At 42.7% G+C, this 13,931-nt stretch overlaps 1 protein-coding gene across 5 annotated transcripts in view; it reads right to left on the bottom strand.

Annotated features, from left to right (window-relative positions):
- The window catches only part of EDIL3 (EGF like and discoidin domains 3), a 510,230-nt gene that overhangs the window by 221,699 nt on the left and 274,600 nt on the right, over positions 1-13,931 (bottom strand). The gene's annotated exons all lie outside the window — the stretch shown is intronic.

The following is a 13,931-nucleotide window of genomic DNA, read 5'->3' as shown; positions in this document are numbered from 1 at the left end:
GGTGCATTATAAATATTCTAAACACACAAACTTTAGAACATTGTGAACAATTGTATCATATTTCCTAACTGTCCCGTTTTTTACAGAACAGTCCCATTTTCTTGGGACTTTCCAGCATCCCACCTGCGGGCAACAGTGGCCCCCCTGTAGGTGGAGGGGATGCTGGGGGTTCGGAGGCTCACCTATAACTGGCTGTTCTCAGTGATTAGACTCTGTGGGCATGTGCACAACATCTAATCATAGAGACAGGGGGCATGGGGGCATGGCCAGCAGCTCACAGAACGCTAGATATGCCCACATAGCAATCGGGGCATATCCTCATCCAATTTATATCTTTGTAAATTGGACGAGGTTCTGCTCAAACACCAGTTTGTTGTGATTGCCACTGAATACTGGTCTGTGCCCATTGTGAACAATACTTTGTTAGAATTATTTGCCCAGAGAAGAGACTGATTACATAATTACATGGATACAATTAGTTGGCCCACACAGGAAAAAACAAAGTAACCCATTGGCCCCATATGAAAAAATAATCATAAATAATAATTACCCCACAGGTAACAAAAAATACATTGGCCCTCACATGAAATAAAAGAGTCCAGAGAATAATAGATGAAGTTGTGATGGTGGCGGTGGCTGTAAACTAGTGTGGACATCTGTAGCTCTGGTGGCACACTTGAGAACAGCTCAAGGCACAGTGGTTGGAAAATGCTTCTATAGAGGTACACAGGAAAATTGTCAATTTTGGGTTATGGTAGAATATCTTGATTTGTAAAGTAGCCCATTGCAATGAATCACTGTAAGTTTTTCCTCACATGGGTGTCGTCATAGTCTGTTTGAAAATATAAGGATTGTCTGTCTTTTCTTTTGGTACCACATTGAAATGTATTTTTGAAATTTTTATGCTTCATACAGCAGATACTTCATGTTATATATTTCATGGACCATATGCACATATTACATGTACATATGTTCCATAAAATGTACTTTATGAGACAGTAAAAGAGCATGAAAATACATTCTTGGCACTATTGCATCTTTTCTCATGCTTCAAAACAACAAAATCTTTTCTAGATATTGGTCACATTGGATCCATAAAACTCTAAGTCCCGCTGTATTTATAACTCTGAGAATTGGAAATCCAAATGGGCTAAATTAAGTGTCGTATTTTCTGGGAAAACAACACTTCTAAGTATTTAAAAGTCTAGAATGGAACATATAGTGGTTTCTTTAAGGTCCCTTAGGATTCGATCAGGGCATCATTCGTCATAGTTAGTCATGTTGATGTAGTGTTCAATACAGAAGTACATAGAAAAAATTTAATATACAATGCGTAGGAGAAATAATATATCCAATCTCACGTATTAATATAAGACACTAACACGTTTTTTTTATTGCACTTATATTTTCTTGTATTTGAGAATTCATCACTTCAAAATATCTACTTAAGAAATGAAAGTTTGTTGAAAGAGGAACATCCCACACAAGGAAAGCTTTAGACCTATGCGCCTTTGAAAAATATTTTGCTACTCCATTTTGTCTTTTCTGTGGCAGAAGAAGTGTCGCTGGTGGTTCCGGGTAATGACAATTAGTGAACAGGTGGTTGAATTAAACTTCAAACTCTTGTGCAAACAAGCATATATGTATTGCCAGCCAACTATATTACATATTTTTAGACGGGTTGGGATCGTTTGTCTACAGCAAGTATTCGGTCAACACTGTTAGGTCAACATGGGGAAAAGTCAACATAGTTCTAGGCCGACATGGGACAAGGTCGACATGGGTCTAGGTTGACATGGGTCTAACTGGACAGGCCATTAGGTCAACACAAGCATTAGGTAGAAAGTGTCTAGGTCGACAGCCAAAAGGTCGGCATGGGGTTTTTCACAGTTTTTTTACCCGAATGTAGACACGGTCGACATGGACAGTTTCCAGTGCGCCACTTTACTCACGATGCTTCAGGCACGGTTCCTCGCTGTGCTCGGCACACTATTTTATTCTCCAACCACGCCCTAGTTGACCTAGACCCATGTTGACCTTAACCCATGTCGACCTAGAACCATGTTGACCTAGAACCATGTCGATCTAACACTTGTTGACCAACTTGCTGTAGACCCAATGACCGTATCCCTTTTAGAATTTGATCTCCGGGAAATTGGAAAGTACATATACAGTGTAAATGGCTAATTCAGTGGATGGGAAAAGCACAGCAGGACTCTTTATGGGGCAGAAGTACAGTACCAAACTTCGTGGAGAAGTGGAGAAATTACCCATAGCAATCAATTATCTTCTACATATTTCTTTATAGAATGTACTTGGTAAATGCTAGTTAGTAGCTAATTGGTTGCAATTTGCAACTTCTCCATTTATTCACTATTTGCATTCCCCCTGTATCCCCAGGGCTTCGCACCTCTCTAAAGCTGTCAAATGAAATTGTCACAGTATGTTCCAGCAACTTTATTCATTTAAACTTGTTTCAAATAGTTTCTTTGTCTTTCATCAACAATATAGTGGCAAAGAGCTTGCTAAATACAAACATGCTTTTAAGGTTCCGAGATTCATTTAGAACAGAAAGTTCAAATGTGAGCAATTGAATAGAAGTTATGTTGTAACAAAGAGTTTATCTGGGAATACAGCACTGTAGAACTACACCGTAATTGCAAATACCAAAATACTGTTTGTACTTTAAAAAGAGTTCACTGCAGCCCACTGCTTGTCTAATTATCAACGTGCCTGTGTGTACTGAAGGAGTCAGGGAACTTTTTACCTTTTACCCCAAAATATATTTAGATATGCTGACATTATCCCCTTGATTTGATGCCTATAACCAGGCAAAGAAACTGTGCGCCGCAGCGGCAGCACAGATTGCGTGCTGCAGATATGTCGCAACAACTAGTCTACTGAAGAAGCGGGCAGACTTGAAGGTGGGGCCCGGGGCATCAAGTAGGGAATCGTGTTATACACAAGGGCCTGATGCACTGTACTGCATCAGGTCCTTGTACACCACAGTACTGTAACACACACAGCCGGGCATGCAGATAGTATCTACTGTATATATAGATTTTAACCGGGCATGCATAAAGATTCATATACATTCCTGCCTGTGTCTCAGCAGCGCAACTGTCCCCCAGAAATTTAAGTTTTTCCCCATTTGGGGTAATTTGTTCCCTGACCACTGGTGTACTGCATACCAAGCAACCTCAAGCACAGACTCTACTATCATACACTGTGGGATAATATGACTAACTAATTCAAGTATTTGCCAAGCCATCAAAACCTGGCCACCAAGACTCAAGCCCTGCTGAGTATGCCTGCTCTCCACCCATGTCTGTGTTATTATAGGGATGCTACTGATGTGTATCTGCATTTACACCATGCATCATCAAACCCCTTGCTTTGTGAGATATGATTGTATCACACCAATATCTACCTTTACATTCTAGAAAACGCCGCATAATGGACCTAATTCATACCTCTTTGCTAGTCCGCGTACACTCGCAGCCTTGTGAACAGGTAAACGCCACCCCGGTGAACACCCGCACCCCAGCCCATGGCTGAATCCCCTCCCTAGGCTGAACGGAGGAGAAATGGTCATTGACCATCGAATGATTACTGCAGCCTTCACTCTGAAAAGTAAGTTCATACTTACTTTTCAGATGCCCGCTATCCACCAAATTGTGGACGGGCGCTGATGTCATGTGAAGTCAGCCGCCCGCCCGAGAAGGCATTGCCAAGCTCCCCTGAGAACGCAGGCATTTTTATGGGGACGCGCTTGAAACGCTGGATGTTCCACGGCTAATGCCGCCTGTCTGCCTTCGACCCTCCCCATTTGAGCAAAGCCTTCCGTTTCTTGGGTGTGCGCATGCACTGATTCAGCCCCAATATACAGAACAGATGAACAGTAGCTGCTAATAAAAAAAGGGGAAAAATCCAGGAAATCTCAAGCGCTCCTATCCCTCTGCTGCTGTTGTTCTCAGATGTGGTTCAATCATCTTAAACCACCCAAAGATATGTGCAAATAGTTATAGAAGGTTATGAGAACAGTTACTGCCACTAAGGTATTTTGACCTTAGTGGCAGTACAGTCTTACTACCCTGAAAGTACCCATCCAGTAGTTCTGTACGTTATTTAACAATGGCGGAAGTCTAAAGGAAAGGTGTGTTTTTATCGCAGTGGCAGTGCGGTTCTACAGCCTGAAGAACTGACCCAAGGACTTTTGTGGATAGTAACTATCAGGGGATGTTGTAAGGGTGAAAAGAGATAACCGCAGCAGTAGCGCACGCAGGGGGGGGGGGGGTTCTGCTTACCCAGAAACCCCCCCAGGAGTCTAAGGGACATAGGCTGAAAGCTGAGGGTCCCTTCTTTCCATGGGTATTTTAAAAATCGGCCCTTGGGAACCGGAGATATCTGACTTCAAAGCAGTGGTCCCCATCCATGCCTGTTAATTGCTCTTCCCAGTCAGATATTTCAGGTTCTGTCTAACTTAGAGTTTTTCTGAGGGTATGTTCCAAAAGCTGGCACTCTCCCCCTTTGATGAACACTAGTAGCTTGTCTCTACTGTTCCCAGAACCAGAGATATCAGCCTTCCAGCAGCTGGTTACTGCTCCAGCTCCACACCTGGTATGTAGTTTTATATCCTCGTTGGCAGATTGCTCTGCCTCCTGAACTCTGTTCCCCTAGACCCCAATACCATTTGGTAGGTGGGATCCTCTAGTTTTTAATTCCATTAAAATCTAAGAAATCTATTCCTGGAAACTGGAGATATCTGCAGTCAAGCAAGCTGTCCTCCCACCAGAAAATTATGAATAATAAGCCCACTCCAATATACACCCCTCCTCTACATATTAAACATCCTCTACCATCCTGAAAGTTTTGTATCAGGGCCCCTTCATTCATCCCAATGCCCCCTTCTCCCACCCCATTTCCCACCATCTGTGCAGTAAAGGGGTAATTAGTGGAAATTACTGATCCAGGCCCTACATGCTGAGCAGTTGATATAATACCCCCTACCACCCGGGGGACATCAAAGCTTCCCCCACCCCTACCGCTGGAGGATCGGTAGGTGCCCCAATACATTGCTATGCCAAGGGGTCTACACTGCTGTTGATGCTCCTGTATGTATATATGTATATATATATATATATATATATATATATATAGGGGAGGAAGGAGGCGGCACTCAGCAGACTGCAGTAAAAAGGTCCTTTATTCCAATGGTTTCGGGGTTACCCCCCGTCGTCAGGGATGGACACAGCACACAACAAACAGTACAACAAGTGGCTCGATATATACACATACACAAATGACAAAACCCGCCCCACCCCCCAAACCCAATCAGAGACAGACCGCACTCACCTGCCGGACCAGGGAGCGTCCCACAACGCCAGGCGACACCAGAAGTGTACACCCGGCTGTAGGCGTCCCTCGGGTCCAGCTGATAGCTACAGCTACATCCACCCTCTCCTGTAGGCAACTCAGCCAGCGGACGTGCAGCGTGTGGGCAGACGGAAGTTTCAGCTTTGCAGCAGCACTTCCGCCAACCACCCCCGCAATACACATCGTGCCAGTCACAAAAGTTGAACAAGGGTTGGTCTTTCAAGGCAGCGCACTTAGAGATGGAATATCTTTGTATTACCGCTACATTGATGATCTCCTTATTTTTTGGTCTAAAACCCCAAAAGAGTTGGAGCTTCTTTTGTCACAACATAATGACAGTGGCAGTGTCATTCAGCTTACTTCCCACTTAGATGCCAGCAATGTCCAGTTCTTGGACGTTAATATCCTGCTCACTAAGGGGCGATTAATTAGGGCCCTTTTTACTATAAGCACTGACAGGAACACGTTGTTGCGACACAACAGTTCTCATCCCCTGCCATTGCGACAAGGGTTGCCATACTCGCAACAAACAGTCTAAAAAATATTAAAAAGTTAGTATTCCTTGTATTGGAGAATTTTCAAAGGTAGCTCACCAGATTCTTGGAGACAAACGCTGCCTGATGTACAGTATATCCAGACCGTACTATAGACCTTTGTGCTAGAAAAAACTCAAAAGGATGTCCAGGGTACTTCAGGGTTAGGAGATCGTTCTGCCACTGCGCAGTGGCAAATGCAGGATTTTCAGAAGGGGGTTTCTGTTTGTGTGTCATGTATTTTTTGTATTATTGCCCTTTTCCATTGACTTTTTATAAATAAAGTAATTGTATTTTTTTGAACTACAGAACTGTGAGGTGGATTTTTGAATTTCTTCCAAAAAAATTAAAGCATATTGTCCAGCGCTGCGGAACTGGTCTCATAACCTTCTATAACTAGTAGCTGTTAATAGATCAATTATTATGACCCACGATAAGAACAGTTGAGATTGAGGTGTTAACTGCTCTCCCAGCATCTTTTTTAATCTTTAAACAACTAAAAAAAATTATCTTGAAATAACTAATGTATGAAGATTAGAAATACACGAATCAAGCACATTTCCTGAGCTGCAAATTATCTGAAAAGTTCATCTAAATGTGTGAAATGATATATGTCTACAATTTAATTACATAATTGCTCATATTAAATTCTAGAGCTAAGTAGAGATCCACCATGTGTGAGGAAGGAGGACATTCCTTCAGAAAGTATAGCAGATCTACCCCTTCCTCACATTGGGCAGGCCTCTGCACCTTATAAGGCCTGGTAGTGGGTGTTAAATTTCAGTTCTAGAAAAACTGTCACATAAGTGCTAATAACTGAACCCAGCCATTGTGATGACCACTATGCTGCATACTTGCCTACTTTTTGAAAACTAGTTTCAGGGAGATTAGTTGAACGTAGAATTGTGCACACCACCCCATTGATTGGGCATGTTATGCTCCACCCAAAGGGCGTGTCTAGTTCCATATATGGACGGATTGTAAAAATAGATTCCGAACATTACACCTAGACACGTGGGTGTCTACTGCTACATGTGAGAGGAATCTTTTTAAATGACTTCTATCCAAATGTAGATGAGCCCCAAAGCAGTTAGCAAGAGCTACTAATGAAAATTCACTGATACGTGACAGGGATTGTTCATCTATTGTGTTCTACATGTGGTTCCATATAAATGGCCACAAGAAATGCATGTAGCATAGGGATCGATGGGGCAGATGTATTAAGCCTTGGCAAAGAGATAAACTGGAGATAAAGTGGAGAAAAGTGGAAGGAGATAACGTACCAGCCAATCAGCTGTGTTTGAAATATGATAGTTGGGAGTTGATTGGCTGGTGCATTATCTGCTTCCACTTTATCTCCACTTTATCTCTGCACCAGGCTTAATACATCTGCCCCATTGTGTTTTATAACCAATGCTGGGAAATGGCGCTGATGATTCAATGTAAATGTATCTATCTCTCATTCCTTTTTTCCCCAAAATGTAACAGTGTAATTTGGGCTAGGTGAAGTGAGGGAGATTGCTAGAGTAATGAGGGAGAGAGGGAGATTGCTGCTATTTCAGGATGCTGTGATATTGTTTCACTATTATATTTCTTTGCTGGGATATTGTTTTACTATTACATTGCTTTGCTGTGATGCAAGTTTACTAATTCGCTGGTTTGCTATGATATTGCTTTGCCGTGATCTGCCGCATTGCCGTTTTTGAATTTTGCATGCAAGAATGCCATATTTGGAACGGACCTCTACCTGATTTATGTCGCGACCTGTCACCTTTACAGATTCTATTTAGTAGCAGTGTGACAACTGTGACAATACCATCAAATATTTACAGTGCAAATGGGGGAGGGGGGAATAAGAGAAATACGCAGTTGCCATAACCAAGCAACAATGACCTTTTGAAGGGCTGTAAGATCAATTTCTAAGGCTACAAGTGTGAAGTTCGTTAATGCTTAGTGATTGGCTTCTTCCGAGTACTAGAATAAAGAAGAAAAGTATGTCCTATATCGGTGCACCAATAAAGATTTTTAACCCCTTCCCGACATATGACGTACATTTACGTCATATGTCGGTTGCGGGGGAATCAAGCCAGCTCACGGAGTGAGCTGGCTTGAAAGAGAGCAGGTAATGGCTGTATATTACAGCCAGGTCCCTGCTCTCACGGCCACGAGCGGCGAGTTCGCCGATCGTGGCCGTTTAACCCTTTAAGCACCGCGGGCAAAGCGACCGCAGTGCTTAAATAGCTGATCAGAGGGGGGGCGCCCCCCTCCGGCGCCGATCGGGGCCCCCCGCAGCGAGATCGGAGGGTGCCGATCGGTTGCCATGGTAGCCAGGGGTCTAATGTAGACCCCTGTGCTGGCCGTGTCTGCATACCTATCATATCCTGCCTGAGGCAGGATGTAATAGGAAGTGCATAAAATCACTACGTTCAGCCATAGAGCTCTATGGCTGAACCTAGTACAGGCGATCGCGCCCCCTAGTGGTCAAGTACACTAGGGGGCCTTGTAGTAAAAGTAAAAAAAAAAAAAATAAAGTTTAAAAATAAAAAATAAATAAAAAAATATTAAAAGTTCAAATCACCCCCCTTTCCCCATTTCCCAAATAAAAATAAATAAAAAATAAAAAAAATAAACATATTTGGTATCGCCGCGTTCCTAAAAGTCCGATCTATTAAAATATAACATTAGTTATCCCGCACGGTTAAAGGCGTAAACGGAAAATAATCCCCAACGCCAAAACTACGTTTTTTGGTCGCATCGCCTACCCAAAAAAAAATAGCTAAAAGAGATCAGAAAGTCGCCCATATCCCATAATGGTATTAATTAAAAAGTACACTTCAGCCCGCAAAAAATGAGCCCTCACCCAGGTCCTTAGGTGGAAAAATAAAAAAGTTATAAGCCGCAGAACATGGCGACGCGACGCAAATTCGAAAAACCGTAACATTTTCTATTTTTTTTTTTAGTGGTAAAATGTAACGAAAACTATATAAGTTTGGTATCACCAGAATCGTAACGACCCATAGAATAAAGATAACACATCATTTTAAACGAAATATGAACTTCAAAAAAACCGTAACCAGCGCAAAATTGTGGAATGGCGTTTTTTTTTTTTTTTACCCCACATTGAATTATTTCCTGATTCCCCAGAATATTATACGGTATAGTAAATGGTACCATTACAAAGTACAACTTGTCCCGCAAAAAAAAAAGCCCTCATGTGTCTATATAGCCGGAAAATTAAAAAAGTTACGCTTATTTGAACGCAAGGAGGAAAAAAAAAAAAAATTACCATAAAAGGCAATGTCGGGAAGGGGTTAAAATTTAACTTTTATTGTATTTATTTTAAGAACTGCGAGATAAAAAATACATGTAACAACAAAACAGGGGTGGGATAACACTCTTAAAAACTAAGGTGGCAGGCAGATGTTTGTGATAGAACCTGTTAGATGTGCTGATTCAACTTTGGAACAGTGTGTTCATGATTAAATGGATTAAATTGGACCAAAAAATCAGGTATGTATGAGTAAGAGCGGGTATGACCTCTTTGGATTGGTGCTCTATATTCCGCAAATTCACTTATGTCAGTCCAGGCATAATGTATATCATTAATAGTGAAAATCAGAAAATAGATTGGCATACACTTAATAGTATTTACGGCGTATGGGTGAAAATCACTCTATCTCCAACAGGAGAATCCTGATCTGAATCACTTAAAGATAAATTGGGGTACTGCACCATTAAATGAGAGAACTCCCATAGGCTGTATGATGTGCCTAGTATGGGAGCCAGAGTAGTTATGAGGTGCTGCCTCCAAGTTATTCACTGTGCTAGTCATGTGGAGTCGCCTCCAGGTAGACCGTAGCTGGCTGCAGTGAACGCCCTTAAAAGGGCTGTAGCGGCATTACACTGTTCAACAAAATTCTAGAATACATTAGTAAGAAAAATAACAAACAGGTGCAAACATCTGCCCACACACCGCTAGCCGGCACGCGCTTCGCAGATTTTAGCTTCCTCAGGGCCAACCTGTCAGAGCGCAAGCAGGGTTTATATACCTATAGTAATGTGTAATGCTCCAATTACAATGCGTGTGGTCAGACGTGCCCCCACAGACTCTGGCGGGAAAAGTATTGTCCAATCAGAAGCCTCGTATGTGACGGACCCCTGTACGGTGTGAAGACAAGCTTCGTCAGTGCTCATCTAAGTGAAACAGCTGTCTGCTCCTGTCACACACAGAGACGCTGTTAGTGCTTACGCGTACTAGCAGCGCCACCGGCATTTCCATGGAGAAATTAGCGCGGCGATTCCCCAGGCACGGGTAAGCTGCGGGCTTTGAGAACAACGGAGGTAAGTCCACGACTGTGGATTTGGATATACCAGATCACACAGTACTTACTAAGGTTAACCCACTTATGCTAGTTTAAAAGTACACGTGCAATATATGTACTCCCGGCACCAGTGTATAATATACATTAGGTTACCTGGGGCCAGTGCAGTCTGGCCACACGTGTATAGACATAGTGGAAAAACTATCCTATGCTATCTGGCTAGTGATACCGTTGTTACCTTGAGCAATGTATATAAAGTGACACATTTAAACAGCAAAAGACGCACGCACAATTAATAAATTGCAATTTATCACATGTCTATGCAAAAGCAACCTGTCAGCTGTTAATTGATCTCTTTATGTATGTTGCAACAGTATCCAACAAAACCAGGAATACTTAAAACATATTGCTTATATCACTATCTTACAAATTAGGGACAAATTAATCTCCCATATTGGTTAGAGCATATATCTCTCTCTTCAGCTTTCATAACATGCCTTTATAGGCATAAATCTGTCTGACGATATCGCTCATGTCCTACCAATGCAATTTTGCAATAGGACATAGCAGCATATTGCACAGATAGATCTATCTTTTTCCTATACAGGCACCTACTATCATTCAAGAGTACTCTCATCCCCAGAAAAGGAATTCGGCAGGACCCTGCACTGGTGTAAGATCAACAGGGCACTTTAAACCTGAATAAGGGGAAAGCAGACACTCTACTATAATATAGCGCAGTTGTCGCTGGGTATCGCTCACTACCCATCAATGAATGCACAATGGGTAGCAGTAGCTTACTAACACGACCAACGTAAGTCGTCTCTTTCTCACACCTGAGACCTTATTCTTATAGTACTCTCATCTCCCCACTTGTGAACTCGGCTAGACCCTGCACTGACTATTTTGTCAACAGGGCACTTTGTTCAAAAGAAAGGTGGAGACAGTAGATACTTCTATTTGCTAATTTATACCTTTTCCCTGTTACAGAGAGACAAAATACTATGCATAGATACACGTTTCAAGCTGTAAGAAGCAACTTTGTAATAATATGCTAATGAGATTACTTACTAACCTGAGGAAACCCTAGCGCTATTCTCCCATCTCCCTAACGAGGGGGAAGATATCTGCCTACCCATTACCAGTCATATTTAGACATTTAAATCGACACATGGTGAATAAGGAACTAGGCAAGCATTGCTAAGATATGGGGAACTGACCGGAACCATAAAAGAATTAACACTTCACTAAGCTTCCAGAATTTATTGATAGTGCTTTACCTAGAGACTATAATCTAGGATATTCATCCAGCAGTGGACATTTTAATATCCCTGCAATATATGTTTTGTGTTGTCTGTCCGTTTGTAAACAAAAGTATTTTAATTAAATAAAGAATAAAAGCTATGTATTAATATAACTCATCTTTACACTACTACTGAACTTATATTTTTCTTGTTACAAGTGTGCCCCCAAACAAAGGAGAGTACTTTTTTCCTTCTTCTCCCAACATATATGCTTTATACTCTCAGGGGAGCACCTCCACATCCAAGAATTGTGGTGGCACTTCTACAGTGTCAAGGATTTTCTTTCAAAATTGTGGAATAATTAATTAACAACTATCATTATCTGTATAATACCACTTGATATATAGTGTTCTACTTGTGCGCGGGTACATTTCCAATTCTCCCCCTTCCCGACCAGTACATTTTGTGGTGGTCCTCATAGCAGAAGAAGGGAGCTGGGACCAGCACGTACTGAAGACAGGTAAAGACTGCGGGGGATGGCGGCTGGGGCGGCGGGGTGTAACTATAGCACTGCAGCCCCGGCGCCCGCACATGCACAGCGCCCCCCCCCCCCCCCCCCCCGCGGTCGCTGCAATGCTATAGTTACGCCACTGCATTCGGGTGGGATCAGGGCCGGATTAACAATGGGCCTGATGGAGCTACAGCTCCAGGCCCACTCTCCCAGTCTAACCCAAATCGCTGGGCCTTCAATCTGATACCTGGTCCTTATGGGTTAATTGGTTCTAGAGATATTGCGGGAAAACCATTTTTTTTTTTTTTCATTTCTGGCTGTTCATGTTGTTTGAAGACAGATTTCTCTGGAACCAAACAGCCCATTTTCACGGGTCCAAAATCATTTTAAGCCTACATGTAAATGGGTCAGTCGGTTCCGAAGATATAGCTCATGGGTCTTCAAACTGTGGCCCTCCAGATGTTGTGAAACTACAAATCCCAGCATGCCTTGCCACAGTTTTGCTATAAGGGAGTGTTAAAACTGTGGCAAGGCATGCTGGGATTTGTAGTTTCACAACATCTGGAGGGCCATAGTTTGAAGACCCATGATATAGCTGGTTGTTTAAAGGGGGGCGGGGTGGTTTTCTCTCGCCCTCACACCAGAAAATGCAGATACTAGGCTGGTGTAAAAGGGGCCATTCCGGTAATGTCCCTGCATGATCCTGGGACCATATTACCGGGTAAGTCCCTGCATTTTCTGGTGTGAAAGGGGTATTATTTTAAATAGTCAGGACATGCAGTGCTCTGAATACAGCCGGGCAGCCCCCTGCTCTCTGCTCGGCTGTCAATGGCTGTCATTTCTGCCCGTCGGCGCTGTCCCCCAGTTACCGCGAGCATGTATTCCCCCTTGGCAATGAGCATGTAATCCCACATGGCAATGAGCATGGAACCCCTGGAAATGAACATGTAGGTAAGCAACACTTATGTAGCATAATTTTTAATAGGCATTATGGTGTTTGGCATAATACGTAATGGAGAGTATGTTGTGAGGCTTAACATGTAATGGGCATTATGGTGTAAATTTTTAATGCACGCCTTTGACTCGCAATGCCCCTATTTGTGAAGCATAATGCGCTTTATTGCTCAAACTGTTTGGTATAGTGCAGTCTTGTCCAAACTATGGCCCTCCAGCTGTTGTGAAACTACAAGTCTCATCATGCATTGCCACCGTTTTGCTATTAGGGAATGCTAAAACGATGTCAAGGCATGCTTGGACGTGTAGTTTCACAATAGCTGGAGGGCCACTGTTTGGACATGCCTGGTATAGTGTGTATTTTGGCTCAAGCCATGTAGCAAAATGTGAATTTTGCCCTAATCTGTGTGCCACAGTGTGAATTTTGGTTCAATCGGTGTGAATTTTGGCTCATTCCATGTGGTATAATGTGTAAGAGGCAAGTACAGTATAAGGGGGTTACGGTACTTATATGTTAGTTGGGCGCCCACTAAGCTATTTGCTTAGTGGGGCTCGCTACGCTCGCCACGCTTCGGGCTCGGTGGCTCTGTGCGCTCGCCACACTATATAAAATCAACTCCATGCCGACATAGATAGTGGGGGTATGAGCGTACTAAGTATAGTGGGCGCCCAACTAACATATAAGTACCGGGGTTACTATTGTGTTACATGATTTGTATAAGGGGTATATGATGTGGCAAACTTAGGTGACCACATAAAAGGTGCTGAAATGTTGTCTACCAAGTTTCGACTTTCAGTATTTTATTCATAACTGGAGTGCCGCCTCGCCCCGCAAGTATATTAGTACATCGGCATCCTGCAGGTGCACCTTTGGAGTGCACCCGACAATATATCTCCCTGCATTTTTCTTATGCCAGCCCCCTGCTTTTTCCAGGCATATATGATTAGTTGAAAGCATTTACACAAATAGAGACGACACACCCATGAGCAG

The sequence above is a fragment of the Crinia signifera genome, chromosome 1 (genome assembly GCF_055691185.1).
Source record: "Crinia signifera chromosome 1, ASM5569118v1, whole genome shotgun sequence".
NCBI lineage: Eukaryota > Metazoa > Chordata > Amphibia > Anura > Myobatrachidae > Crinia > Crinia signifera.
The sequence above is the reverse complement of the archived record's forward strand: the minus strand, read 5'-3'. Positions and strand labels throughout refer to the sequence as shown.